Source organism: Phyllobates terribilis, unplaced genomic scaffold, assembly GCF_046119375.1.
Source record: "Phyllobates terribilis strain yellow unplaced genomic scaffold, ASM4611937v1 Scaffold_9__5_contigs__length_417890890, whole genome shotgun sequence".
Classification (NCBI taxonomy): Eukaryota; Metazoa; Chordata; class Amphibia; order Anura; family Dendrobatidae; genus Phyllobates; species Phyllobates terribilis.
This window is the reverse complement of record NW_027362769.1, coordinates 209,560,738-209,573,664: the sequence shown is the minus strand read 5'-3', so window position 1 is coordinate 209,573,664 and position 12,927 is coordinate 209,560,738.

Below are 12,927 nucleotides of genomic sequence, written 5' to 3'. Positions count from 1 at the left end.
CGCTTCAGGATCCATCTCACCATCAGGTACTACCATTCCCCCTCCACAGGCATTACATATATCAGTGCATACTGCATTAGGGTTCTACTCTGCAGTTAACTCCTTGGTTCTGCTATATACAGAGGACACACTCTCCTTGTCGCACTGGCGCAACACTAGGGTATAGTAGTCCTCTGTTTCAGATGCCTAGTGTAGGTTTGGGTTCAGTATTATACCATATTGAGTTGTATTATCCTGTTGGCGCTGTTATTTACATCATGTACATGCAGTAGACAGCATTGTGTTTTCCATTCCCCTTTTTTTGGAGGTTTATTCCCTTGTCTAATTTTAATGTACTTTTTCTTTCTATTTGAATAAAAAATATTTATTTTATATATTGTCAGATTCTCTTCTTTGTCTGGCGGTCACCTGCCGCTATGGACCTTTTTGTGGTATTATAGTTTGGAAGTTGTCTGACTTCATGTTTCTGGACTAAATTTTGAATTAACATTTTATGGATTGTATGGAAGTTTCTTACTTAATAAGTGTGTCTGTGTATGTCACACTAAGCATGGAGAACAGAAAAAGGAGAAGAGAACTGTCTGAGGACTTGAGAACCAAAATTGTTGAAAAATACATCAAAAAGCTGAATAGCAACGTTTCAGCCAACAGTGGGGCTTTCTCAAGCCTGCTACAAAATGATAAAAGACATGCTTGAAAAAGGTCCATTGTTGTCTGAAACGTTGCTTTTCAGCTTTTTGATGCATTTTGGACAATAAAAATTATATTGTGGTTCTGTGTTAGCCAGAAAAATATATGTAAATACTATTTATGAGGAAAGATAACAAAAGTATTCTTGGAGTGATAACTTTATTGTCTAACCAGAACAAAATATATATTTGCAAGCTTTTGAAACACAGAGGTTTTGTAATCCTGTTTGAAGAAGGAGCCTCTGTGCGCTGAAAGCTTGCAAATATGTGACGCCCAGCTGCGCTTGGTACCACAGATCCTAGAAGAGTGCATTGATGGATTCCTCCACAAGAGGCCCCCATAAACATCCACACATCTCCACCTTCCACCTCAGACCAGCAGAGGGAGCCCGTTAGGGATATAAATAGGGAAGGTGGGGCTAAGCAGTTCAGTCTGTTGAGAGAGTTCCTGCAGTAAATGTACCTGAGAGGAGTCAGCTGCGGTGGAGCACAGTCCAGACTCAGTTGTAGCTCAGAATAGGGAGCTTAAGGTGTGCCGGCGCCATAAGATCGGTGAAGAGCGGCAGGCTGCCGTTAGTGTGAGTAGCCTAGTGAGTGCCCGAGTAGGCCGAAGGCGAGTGGAAATTGAGTAGCCGTGGGGGCAGAGGAGCTTAGCCAGCTCACCCCGAAACATAAACCGGACACCGGGTCCAAGCTTACTGGGATCTCTACGACCCAGTAAGGCATAACCGGAATCCCTGGAGAACTACAGGTCCCAGGTTCACCAGAGAGCTGATACGTAACAGAGCCGCTAGACACATAAGCCCCCAAGCTGAGGAGCGTGTACTCCAAGAAAAGGCCCTACCACAAAGTCAGCCGGTGCAGGACAGAGATAAAGTTAGACCTAGCTTCAGGCAGGTCAGAAACTTATTACGCAGAGGCAAGAAACAGGAGGCCCTACACCCGCTCATTGGGGAGGATCCTGATATGCACCCTTCACCCTACAGTGCTCCGGGATGTGCCTGAATTACCACCAGTAAAAGGTACTGAAGTGACTACCGTGTCTGTCCCCGTTCTTGCTCTGACCCGGCTGGGTCTCGCCTGTCCTGCATCCCCCTCTCAGTAGGCTGCCCTGAGGCCTAGCTCCACCTGTGGGGAGCTATACTATCGAGCTGCCTTATCACCGGCCTCAGTGGACTGCCGCAGCGCTGGTGCTTCTCACCAGATACCACAGGTGGCGTCACGAACTTTCATAAAATTAACAAGCAATCCCCTTTTTAAAGCTGACCCCAGAGTACGGGCCCGGGAGCCGACCACCGCGACATCCCCAAAGGCCAGGCAAAGGCCCAGGCACCGAGTTGTCCCCATTCCCCTGGGCTAGTCAAATCTACTATATAATTGTCTTATCCCATCTGTCTGTCTGTCTGTCTGTCTATCTGTCTTTCTGTCTGTCTGTCTGTCCTGGAAATCCCGCGTCGCTCATTGGTCCGGCAGCGGCCAATCAGCGCCGCGGGATTTCTGAAAAAATATGGCGGCCGTTAGCGGCTCATCTGCGGGACGGAGCTCAGCGGAAGGTACCAGCAGAAGGACCTCGACCGCCGGACCCATCTGTGGGACTGAGATGCAGCCGGGAGATGACCGGCGCGAGGCGCTCATCTCCCGGCCGGTAGCAGCGGAAGGACCCCGACCGCCGGCATCGCTGACCTCCATGCGGAAGGGAGTACCGGGGAGCGGCGCTGCGGGTCGGGATACTTCTGCTGCGAGCGTCCGTTCATGTCCCGGGTTCTCGCTGCGGAAGTACCCGCACAGGCAGCGGCGCTCCCCGGTCCTCACCAAGACGATTCGATGATTGGTCGCGGTCTTCGGACCCGACCAATCACTGATCTTGCTGCAAAAGTTAAACACTACTGTGCTGATTGGTCGCGGACGCTGCCCGCGACCAATCACCGATTTGGGCGCCAAATTTAAATATCGGCCGCGACCAATCACCGATCTTGGCTCCACATTTAAACACCGCTGTGCTGATTGGTCGCCGATGCTGGGCGCGACCAATCACCGATTTTGGCGCCACATTTAAATAGTGTCCGCGACCAATCAGCACAGCTGTGTTTGAATGTGGAGCCAAGATCCGTGATTGGTAGCGGCCGATATTTAAATGTGGCGCCCAAATCGGTGATTGGTCGCGGGCAGCGCCCGCGACCAATCAGCACAGTAGTGTTTAACTTTTGCGGCAAGATGAGTGATTGGTCGTGGGCCAAGACCGCGACCAATCACCGATTTGTGCGGCACATTTAAATAGCGGCCACGACCAATTGGATGTCAGCGCCGCTCCCCGGTCCTCCCTTCACACCTTAGCCGCATGGATGTCAGCGCCGCTTCCTGTGCGGATACTTCCGCTGCGAGAACCCGAGACATGAGCGGGCGCTCGCAGCAGAAGTATCCCGACCCGCAGCGCCACTCCCCGGTCCTCCCTTCACACCCTAGCCGCTGATGTCCCCACAGTATCCACATGGTGTTACAAAGGTCCGGACATTTGTGTTAAAAATCGCTGATTGGTCGCTGGCGCAGGCCGCGACCAATCACCGATCTTGGCGCCACATTTAAACACCGCTGTGCTGATTGGTCGTGGACGCTATTTAAATGTGGCGCCCAAATCGGTGATTGGTCGCGCCCAGCGTCGGCGACCAATCAGCACAGCGGTGTTTAAATGTGGCGACAAGATCGGTGATTGGTCACGACCAGCGCCAGTGACCAATCAGCGATTTTTAGCACAAATGTCCGGATCTTTGTAACACCATGCGGATACTGTGGGGACATCAGCGGCTAGGGTGTCAAGGGAAGACCGGGGAGCGGCGCTGCGGGTCGGGATACTACTGCTGCGAGTGCCCGCTCATGTCCCGGGTTGTCGCAGCGGAAGTATCCGCACAGGCAGCGCCGCTGACATCCATGCGGCTAGGGTGCGAAGGGAGGACCGGGGAGCGGCGCTGACATCCAATTGGTCACGGAGGCTATTTAAAAGTGCCGCACAAATCGGTGATTGGTCGCGGTCTTGGCCCGCGACCAATCACTCATCTTGCCGCAAAAGTTAAACACTACTGTGCTGGTTGGTCGCGGACACTGCCCGCGACCAATCACCGATCTTGGCTCCACATTTAAACACCGCAGTGCTGATTGGTCGCGGACGCTATTTAAATGTGGCGCCAAAATCGGTGATTGGTCGCGGACGATATTTAAATGTGGCACCCAAATCGGTGATTGGTCGCGGGCAGTGCCAGCAACCAATCAGCGATTTTTAACAAAAATGTCAGGACCTTTGTAACACCATGCGGATACTGTGGGGACATCAGCGGCTAGGGTGTGTAGGGAGGAACGGGGAGCGGCGCTGCGAGTCCGGATACTTCTGCTGCCAGCGCCCGCTCATGTCCTGGGTTCTCGCAGCGGAAGTATCCACACAGGCAGCGCCGCTGACATCCAAGCGGAAGGGAGGACCGGGGAGAGGCGCTGACATCCATGCAGCTAGGGTGTGAAGGGAGGACCGGGGAGCGGCGCTGCGGGTCCGGATACTTCTGCTGCGAGCAGTCGCTCATCTCCCGGCTTCTCGGAGCGGAAGTAGCCGCACAGGCAGCCGCTCCCCGGTCCTCACCAATACGATACGCTGATTGGTCGCGCCCTCCTGACGCGGCCAATCAGAGATTTTAACGCTGAATTCAAACACACTGTCCGCTCCTTAGTAACACGGCGCGCAAGATTTAAAACCCGCTTCTATGATTGGTCACGGACGCCGCCCGCGACCAATCACAGATTTCCGCGCCAAATTTAAACACGCTCTCCGGCCAATTACCGCAACATTTCAAATATCTACGCCACCTTCGGGAGATAGCACGGCTAGCTCCGCCCATGTGGTCATGTGACTCACAAAATGCTCATAACGTACTGAGCAGGTTTTCTCAGTCACACTGTGCGAGGGACTTCAGTCAGACTGTGCGAGGGACTTCTGTCACACTGTGCGAGGGACTTCACTCACACTGTGCGAGGGACTTCACTCACACTGTGCGAGGGACTTCTGTCAGGTTTACTGAACACGTTCTGCCAGTGACAGCGCGCTGAAGAGATACTTCTTTACGTTTCCTGTTTTATAATGGGTCGTAAGCGAAAATACGCCACGGAGGAAGACAACATACTGCCGCCAGACAAGCCCAGGATGCAGAAGCTCACAAAAAACGCTGGGAATAGGAGACACCGCAACACACTGCCGCCAGACAAGCCCAGGATGCGGAATCTCACCAAAAACGCCGGGAACAGGAGACACTGCAACACACTGCCGCCAGACAAGCCCAGGATGCGGAAGCTCAACAAAAACGCCGGGAACAGGAGACACCAAAGCAAACTGCCGCAAGACAAGCCCAGGCTGCGGAATCTCAACAAAAATGCCGGGAACAGGAGACACCGCAACACACTGCCGCCAGACAAGCTCAGGATGCCGAATCTCACAAAAAAAGCCGGGAACAGGAGACACCGCAACACACTGCCGCCAGACAAGCCCAGGATGCCGAATCTCACCAAAAACGCCGGGAACAGGAGACACCGCAACACACTGCCGCAAGACAAGCCCAGGATGCGGAAGCTCAAAAAAACCGCCGGGAACAGGAGACTCCGAAACACACTGCTGCCAGACAAGCCCAGGATGCAGAAGCTCACCAAAAACGCCGGGAACAGGAGACACCCCAACACAGTGCCGCCAGGCAAGCCCAGGATGCGGAATCTCACCAAAAACGCCGGGAACAGGAGACACCGCAACACACTGCCGTCAGACAAGCCAAGGATGCAGAATATCGCAAGAAACGAAGGGAGCAGGACACACCGCAACACACTGCCGGCAGACAAGCCCAGGATGCGGAATCTCACCAAAAACGCCGGGAACAGGAGACACCGCAACACACTGCCGTCAGACAAGCCCAGGATGTGGAATCTCACCAAAAACACCGGGAACAGGAGACACCACAACACACTGCCAGCAGACAAGCCCAGGATGCGGAAGCTCACAGTAAAAATCGGCAACAGGAGACACCACGACACACTGCCGGCAGACAAGCCCAGGATGCGGAATCTCACAGAAAACGTCGGGAACAGGAGACACCACAACACACTGTCACCAGACAAGCCCAGGATGCCGAATGTCACAGACAACGTCGGGAACAAGAGACACCACAACACACTGCCGCCAGACAAGCCCAGGATGCGGAATCTCAACAAAAACACCGGGAACAAGAGACACCACAACACACTGTCGCCAGACAAGCCCAGGATGCGGAATCTCACAGACAACGTCGGAAACAGGAGACACCACAAGACACTGCCTCCAGACAAGCACAGGATGCGGAATCTCACAGACAACGTCGGGAACGGGAAACACCGCAACACACTGCGGCTAGACAGGAACACGATGCGGAATCCCATAGACAATGTCGTCTGAATGAATCTCCAGAATCCAGGACAAACCGAGAACAACACGATCAACAAATTTATCAAAAACGAATGCTCTACCAACTAAGGCAAACCCAGCAGAACATTCAACAACTTGCACGTTACGTAACAGACAATGAAACTATCATTATTCAACACTACTGTGGGAAGATGAATGTAGTTTGTTCAAAATGCGAATCCATGAATTTTATCGAGGAAAAACCATCTGACAATCAGTTTACTCAATGCTGCCTAAAAGGAAAAGTGATGCTACCAAGATGTCACTACTCAGATCTGTTTGAGCAGTTGATGAAAGGAACGCATGAACACAGTAGAAATTTTATGGAAAATATCAGAAGTATCAACAGTTCTCATGCGTTTGATTCATTTGGTGCCAACATTGCACCGCCCCATGGATTCGGACCGTATTGTTTTAAAATTCATGGCCAGATCTACCACCGTACTGGAACACTTCACCCAGAACTAGGACAACCACCAACATTTGCAAAATTATACATCTTTGATCCAAATGAGGCTACAGAACAAAGGATGAACCGAAAAGAAAATGAAAAGTGTAATGCAGAACTGATGAACCTAATTGCCGTACATTTACAAACAATCAGCCCATTTGCTGCCGCATATCGCATGCTAAAAGACGTTGAAACTGAGGAGAGCTATACAAAATGGGACGGAAATGCCTTCTATTATCATGGCCATTAAACAAGAACGTCAACAAGATCCCCGATGTTACAACAAACCACGTGTAAGTGAGGTCGCAGTTGTTTTTCAAAACGATGATGGAGAGCCTCCTTTTCAAAGAGATATATTAGTCATCTTAAGCCAGACAAAAACAACCCTTTCGTTCCTAAAACACAATGGATTAGCATTTTGCACAGCAACCTTGATGCTCTTCTGTATCCGCTATTCTTTCCAAGCGGTGATCAAGGGTGGCATGAAAACCTACACCAGCAAGGAACTTCAAGAAGAATTACACAACTACAGTACTACAGTTTTCTTCTGTCTGTGCGAAATTACTTCAATCCTATTTTAAACGGTGGGAAACTGACACAACAGTACTTAGTAGACGCATACGTTAAAATTGAAGCAAATCGGCTCAATTTCATACGAAGGAACCAAAAACAACTTAAAGTTGAAGACTACTGCGTTCTTCAAGAACATTTGCAAAAACAATCCATTCAAAAAGGAATTCCAATTGGAAAAACAGTAATTCTCCCGTCGTCCTTTGAAGGTAGGCAATGGCAATAGTAACAAAGTATGGAAGACCTGACATTTTTTTAACAATGACCTGTAATCCTAAATGGCCGGAAATTACAGAAAATCTACAACCCTGGCAGCAAGTTGAACACAGGCCCGACTTAGTTGCATGCGTATTTCGACTAAAACTCAGCAGCCTTTTTAAAGACATCAAAAAAGGCCTTTTTGGAACAGTCATAGCAATGGTACACGTCATAGAGTTTCAGAAACGAGGTCTCCCACATGCGCATATGCTAATTATTTTAGACGCGGATTCCAAGTTTCGCACGGAGGACGAAATTGACAACATAGTGTGGGCTGAAATTCCTGACCAAGAAAAGTATCCTGAATTGTATAATATTGTAATCTGTAATATGGTTTATGGCCCATGCAGTGTAGCAAATCCAAAAAGTCCATGCATGGAAAACGGAAAGTGTACCAAAGGGTTTCCAAAGCAGTTGAAACAGCACACTGTTAAAGATTTGGACGGCTACCCATCCTACCGGAGACAACTGATTGATAACATTGTACACAACAAAAAGATTATAAATAACTCATGGATAGTTCCATACAACCCGTACTTATTAAAATGCTACAACTGTCAGATCAACGTTGAAATCTGCGCTTCAATAAAAAGTGTTAAATATCTTTTCAAGTACATCTACAAGGGGCATGACAAAGCTAACGTCGAAATCCAACAAAAAACAGTCAATCACGATGAATCATCACGGTTTGTTGACTCAAGATATGTCAGTGCTCCAGAAGCTGCTTGGAGAATATTTGCATTTCCAATGCATTCACAGTCCCATGCCATTATACCTTTAGCTATTCATTTACCAAATCAACAGCAGCTTTATTTCTTTGAAAATGCTCAAGTAGAAGATGTCTCCAAAAATTTAAGCACAACGTCAACATTAATGGAATGGTTTTTGCTGAACCAACGTGACGAAAATGCAAGGCAGTATTTGTATCGAGAGATTCCAGAGCATTACGTTTGGAATAAAACTTGGAAGCCAAGACAACGAGGACTTAGCAGAATAATTGGACGCATGTATACTGTTAGTGTCAAGGATCAAGAAAGATATTGCCTTCGGCTGTTACTGCTGCATGTCAAAGGAGCTAGAAGTTATGAAGATTTGAAAACAGTAAATGGAGTATTGCACGATACATTTAAAGCTGCAGCTTTGGCTTTAGGACTTCTATTGGATGATACTATGCGGACACTTACTTTAGAAGACGCAGTTACCCTACATATGCCTAAGAAACTTCGTGAATTGTTTGCCTACATTTGTGTCTTTGGACCGCCTACAAATCCGGCTCAACTTTGGACAAATTTCAAAGAACATATAATTGAAGATTACTGCTTACGTCTTCACAACAAAAGTGGAAATTGTCACAATTGCGAATCTTATGCCATGCAAGATGTCCAAAATATCCTACTACTGCATGGAAAAACATTTTCAGACTTTAATTTGCCACAGCCTGCAAGTCAAGTGGCACAAATTCAAGAGTATGACGAAGCTTAGGAATTATTGTTGGCAACAGAGAAGAAAAACTCCTTAAATCAAGAACAACGGATTGCATATGACACTATTGTGAGCGCTGTAGAAAACCAAGCCGATCCAACGGCAAAATGTTTCTTTATTGACGGTCCTGGAGGCAGCGGTAAAACATACCTCTATGAAGTTTTAATGCATCACGTTAGAGGGTTAGGAAAAGTCGTATTGCCATCGGCTACAACAGGTATTGCAGCAAACCTTTTAAGAGGAGGTCGCACTATGCATTCACTCTTTGGGATACCAGTTCCGGTCAATGAAATCTCCGTTTCCAGAATCAAACAAGACACATTTGCAGGAAAACAGTTGAACAGTGCAAATCTTTTGATACTTGATGAGTGCACCCACCATGGCGCCCAAATATGCTTTGAGCTTAATTGACAGACTTCTGCGTGAAGTTATGACTACAAATATTGCTGAAAAAAATGAAATTCCTTTTGGAGGTAAAGTTTTTGTCCTTGGTGGAGATTTTAGGCAATGCCTTCCAGTTGTACCGAATGGAACAAGAACAAATATTATCGAGTCAACCTTAAAAATGTCAGACTTTTGGAAAGAGTTTAATAAACTACAACTAATTAACAACATGCGATCTTCTGACCCAGAGTACAGCAACTGGCTTCTTAAACTTGGTAATGGTGAACTTAGCAATAGAGATGAGCGTTGTTCTACTCGAACTGTTCGTCAATCTCAAATTTGAGCTGTTTTGGGCGGTGTTCGAGCCGTTCGGCGAACACGAACAATTTGAGAAAAATTCGGCTGTTCGAGGTTATGTTCGATAACTGTTCGTGCACCAAAATCATAACTGGATTTTTTCTCAGTAATGATGAAAATTAATGTTAATACGCAGTTTGAGTGTACAGCGGGGTGGGGGGAGGGGCAGGGGATGGATCTCTGCAGGAACAATGAAGATCTCCATTTTTTTTTCTCTTTCCCGCATTTACAGTGGGGAGGTGCAATCTGTCAGCCTATCAGCAGCGCACACACGGAGTGAAGTGCTTTTTTTCACACAAGCAAGGGCATGTGTCATTGGCAGTGTATGTCACATGTCCTTGCCCTATAAGACCAAGCCATTTTCCCCGTCGCCACCATTTTCTCACTGCTGCAGCTGTGTGTTAGACGGCACCGGTGTTGCTGTGTGCGCTATACCTTGTTAATTTCAAGCCAATTTTCGCACAAATATACAGATAGCTTGGGAGTAGGGAATAGTTGTGATTGCAGTCCTTTTAAGGACTAGGTTACAGCATTTCCTACGACTTTTATCAGGCAGGTCTGTGCTCTTAAATAGATAGGTTGTGGGAGTAAAGACTAATTGTAATTGGAGTCCTTTTCAGGACTAGGTTACATCAGTTCCTATCAGTTTTTGCCAGGCAGGTCTGTGCCAGTGCTGTGCAAGTTTTTTTCACAGCATTTGGCTGAATCTAGCAAAGCTAATCCTTTTTGGCCTATTGCAGAGTGTGTTAGTCAGTGGAGTAGCCTATCTGTGTTGCAAGATATACCACCTGTGTATAGAATACCAATTTTTTTACTGCACCTAGTGAAGTAAAATCTTTTGGGCATAGCATCATTCTATTAGTCCATCTATACTGACCTCCATCAGGTTGCAAACTGAATCTAATTTTTTTCTGCATCTAGCTCTGAAAAAATATTGGGCTTCTAGCTGTGTGTGGGTCTTGTTCTATTAATCCATCTATACTGACCTCCATCAGGTTGCAAACTGAATATAATTTTTTTCTGCATCTAGCTCTGAAAAAATATTGGGCTTCTAGCTGTGTGTGGGTCTTGTTCTATTAATCCATCTATACTGACCTCCATCAGGTTGCAAACTGAATATAATTTTTTTCTGCATCTAGCTCTGAAAAAATATTGGGCTTCTAGCTGTGTGTGGGTCTTGTTCTATTAATCCATCTATACTGACCTCCATCAGGTTGCAAACTGAATATAATTTTTTTCTGCATCTAGCTCTGAAAAAATATTTGGCCTTCTAGCAGTGTGTGGGACTTGTTCTATTAGTCCACCTATACTGACCTCCATCAGGTTGCAAACTGAATATATTTTTTTCTGCATCTACCTCTGAAAAAATATTGGGCTTCTAGCTGTGTGTGGGACTTGTTGTATTAGTCCATCTATACTGACCTCCATCAGGTTGCAAACTGAATATATTTTTTTTCTGCATCTACCTCTGAAAAAATATTGGGCTTCTAGCTGTGTGTGGGTCTTGTTCTATTAATCCATCTATACTGACCTCCATCAGGTTGCAAACTGAATATAATTTTTTTCTGCATCTAGCTCTGAAAAAATATTGGGCTTCTAGCTGTGTGTGGGTCTTGTTCTATTAATCCATCTATACTGACCTCCATCAGGTTGCAAACTGAATATAATTTTTTTCTGCATCTAGCTCTGAAAAAATATTGGGCTTCTAGCTGTGTGTGGGTCTTGTTCTATTAATCCATCTATACTGACCTCCATCAGGTTGCAAACTGAATAAAATTTTTTTCTGCATCCAGCTCTGAAAAAATATTTGGCCTTCTAGCAGTGTGTGGGACTTGTTGTATTAGTCCACCTATACTGACCTCCATCAGGTTGCAAACTGAATATATTTTTTTCTGCATCTACCTCTGAAAAAATATTGGACTTCTAGCTGTGTGTGGGACTTGTTGTATTAGTCCATCTATACTGACCTCCATCAGGTTGCAAACTGAATATATTTTTTTCTGCATCTACCTCTGAAAAAATATTGGGCTTCTAGCTGTGTGTGGGTCTTGTTCTATTAATCCATCTATACTGACCTCCATCAGGTTGCAAACTGAATATAATTTTTTTCTGCATCTAGCTCTGAAAAAATATTGGGCTTCTAGCTGTGTGTGGGTCTTGTTCTATTAATCCATCTATACTGACCTCCATCAGGTTGCAAACTGAATCTAATTTTTTTCTGCATCTAGCTCTGAAAAAATATTGGGCTTCTAGCTGTGTGTGGGTCTTGTTCTATTAATCCATCTATACTGACCTCCATCAGGTTGCAAACTGGATATAATTTTTTTCTGCATCTAGCTCTGAAAAAATATTGGGCTTCTAGCTGTGTGTGGGTCTTGTTCTATTAATCCATCTATACTGACCTCCATCAGGTTGCAAACTGAATATAATTTTTTTCTGCATCTAGCTCTGAAAAAATATTGGGCTTCTAGCTGTGTGTGGGTCTTGTTCTATTAATCCATCTATACTGACCTCCATCAGGTTGCAAACTGAATATAATTTTTTTCTGCATCTAGCTCTGAAAAAATATTGGGCTTCTAGCTGTGTGTGGGTCTTGTTCTATTAATCCATCTATACTGACCTCCATCAGGTTGCAAACTGAATATAATTTTTTTCTGCATCTAGCTCTGAAAAAATATTGGGATTCTAGCTGTGTGTGGGACTTGTTGTATTAGTCCATCTATACTGACCTCCATCAGGTTGCAAACTGAATATATTTTTTTCTGCATCTACCTCTGAAAAAATATTGGACTTCTAGCTGTGTGTGGGACTTGTTGTATTAGTCCATCTATACTGACCTCCATCAGGTTGCAAACTGAATATATTTTTTTCTGCATCTACCTCTGAAAAAATATTGGGCTTCTAGCTGTGTGTGGGTCTTGTTCTATTAATCCATCTATACTGACCTCCATCAGGTTGCAAACTGAATATAATTTTTTTCTGCATCTAGCTCTGAAAAAATATTGGGCTTCTAGCTGTGTGTGGGTCTTGTTCTATTAATCCATCTATACTGACCTCCATCAGGTTGCAAACTGAATATAATTTTTTTCTGCATCTAGCTCTGAAAAAATATTGGGCTTCTAGCTGTGTGTGGGTCTTGTTCTATTAATCCATCTATACTGACCTCCATCAGGTTGCAAACTGAATATAATTTTTTTCTGCATCTAGCTCTGAAAAAATATTGGGATTCTAGCTGTGTGTGGGACTTGTTGTATTAGTCCATCTATACTGACCTC